Below are 2,229 nucleotides of genomic sequence, written 5' to 3' on the forward strand. Positions count from 1 at the left end.
GTTGTAAAATTTTTGGCATACTTGCACAGCGAGCTTGTATTAAGAGCATTCTCATCAAGAATGCTATAAAATATAGCATTTAGCATCTTAAAAAGTTACTTTATTCATTTTAACAACCCACTTTACAAAACACCCAACATCAAAGGTTCTATTATTTTACCACTTCATTTAAATATTCCTTTTTTTTATTCTTTCTTTATGTTTTCAAATAACTACCATAACTAACTACCACAAGTACCCTGCAACATTACTGCGTAGTATTGGAGAGAATTGTTCTTAGCTTTTTTTTTTTTTTTGGAATTTATTCTCTTAGCATTCAATAATTGATAAGAATCCATAAAACACTAGCATCATTTATCAAAGAAACAATAATAGGATGATCACTTATTAAATGGAACATATCCATTTTCATTTATATTGTTGAAATTTTGCATCAAGTTTGAGATGTCAGCAACCATAATTTTTTCCTGCCAACTTGGTGTGCAACTAAAATTACAGACTTGAGCTACTCTTTTACTATTACACATAAACAAAATTCTGCAGCAACCAAGCGATTTAGCTTTGACAGCATCTTCCACCACAACTTCTTGAGTTGCTGCATTAGCTGTTGATGCTCCACTGCTGGCAGCAGCTATCCAGTACAGAAATCCAGCAGCTACCCAGTGCAGAAAAACCAGTGCAGAGGAAAAAACAGCAGTTAAATTAAACCAGTGCAGAATAAGAAAACAGCAGCCCACACTCTACAGGCAGCAGCTATCCAGTGCAGAAATCCAGCAGCTACCCAGTGCAGAAAAATCGGTGCAGAGGAAAAAACAGCAGTTAAATTAAAACCAGTGCAGAAAAACCAATGCAAAGGAAAAAGCAGCAGTTAAATTAAAACCAACAGAAACAATATCCAATATAGATGGGAGGAGGTAGTATCACATTATCTTAAAGTCCAGCAAAAATCACATCAATTGAACTATTAATCATGTGTATAAGCATATATGCCACTGAATTCAAACATGATGTATGAAGTTTCGTACTAGTATAATGTTCATATGTGAGCAAAGTTTGATTTCATGTGTGTAGAGAAAAATGCAAATCTGTCTAAAATCTATTCAACATATAAAACTCTAAAGATGATACTAGAATTTTAAGGAGGAATTTCAGCAAACACAAACCTGTGCTTCACGTTCAATGCTGTTATCCTGAGGAGTGAAGCAAGATTGCTGGTATCGCTCTAGTGTTTTTGGTTATACTGCAAAAAAAGAATTGAATTAGATAAAATTATAGGAACAGAATTAGAAACCAAAAAAAAAAAAAGTAAGGTGTACCTGACAAGAGAGAATTAGAGATGAGCCGAGGACTTGTCCGCCAAAGCTCAAAATGGCGCCGTGCGCTGGTCAGCGGTGGTTTTGGAGTGCGAAATTTGGGTAAAGCTTTTAGCTCTAAGATCAGATCGGGAAGAACTGAGCAGCAATACAAGATCCACAAAATCCCTAACCCAAAACAAAACCTAAATGGAAGCCTGACCCGTGGAGCTTCAGTCTGACCCAAATGGAAGCCTAATCCCCTCCCATGAATCTTCGGTTTTGAGATGAGAATATGACTTTCAAGACTGGGCTTTTGGGTTTAGTCAGGGAGAGAAGAGTGGGTTCGGTATGGGTTCACTCAGAGGAAGAAGAGCAGAGGCTGTGTTTGTGATGATGGTTCGGTCAGAGGGAGTAGTGAAGCAGAGATGAATTGGCGGCGTGGGTTGAGGGAAGGGAAGAGCGGCTTGGGTTGAGGGAGAACGAAGAAAAAAAAAAAGAAGAAGAGAGGAGGCAGAGGCGTAGGCGTGGGAGAAAGAGAGAACCAAAAAAAAAAAAAAATAGAGGGAAATCCAGAGGAGATAGGCGCGAAAAAAATGAGGGAAAACCAGAGGAGATGGGCGCGAAAAAGGGAAGCGGGGTTTTATTAAACAAATATTTTTTTTTTTTTACAATCTTACTACAGTGGGCTGCTAGAAATAGCAGTCCACTGTAGCCGAAGTGCAAAATAAATAACATTTAACAGCATTGATGGAGTATGTTTTTTAGTGTTTATAGCATTTGGCATGCTAAATTTTAGCATTTATAACATTTACCCATCTTAATGAGAATGCTCTAATACAAGCTCATTGTAGCCTGAATTGTAAAAAAAAAAAAAAAGTTTTTTATTCTCATGTTGGTGAGGTGGTTGGCTGGTTGTTTGTGTTAAGTTGTTTTA

General features: G+C 37.2%; 1 long non-coding RNA gene across 1 annotated transcript; it reads right to left on the reverse strand.

The window, feature by feature from the left end:
* Window positions 1-743: 743 nt before the first annotated feature.
* LOC115967608 lies at window positions 744-1,702 on the reverse strand. Its single transcript, XR_004086493.1, has 3 exons — window positions 1,317-1,702; window positions 1,164-1,240; window positions 744-777 (listed from the first exon to the last, which is right to left on the reverse strand). It is a non-coding gene; the product is annotated as an uncharacterized LOC115967608 (long non-coding RNA).
* Between the last annotated feature and the right edge of the window lie 527 nt (window positions 1,703-2,229).

This window comes from Quercus lobata, chromosome 11 (genome assembly GCF_001633185.2).
Source record: "Quercus lobata isolate SW786 chromosome 11, ValleyOak3.0 Primary Assembly, whole genome shotgun sequence".
NCBI lineage: Eukaryota > Viridiplantae > Streptophyta > Magnoliopsida > Fagales > Fagaceae > Quercus > Quercus lobata.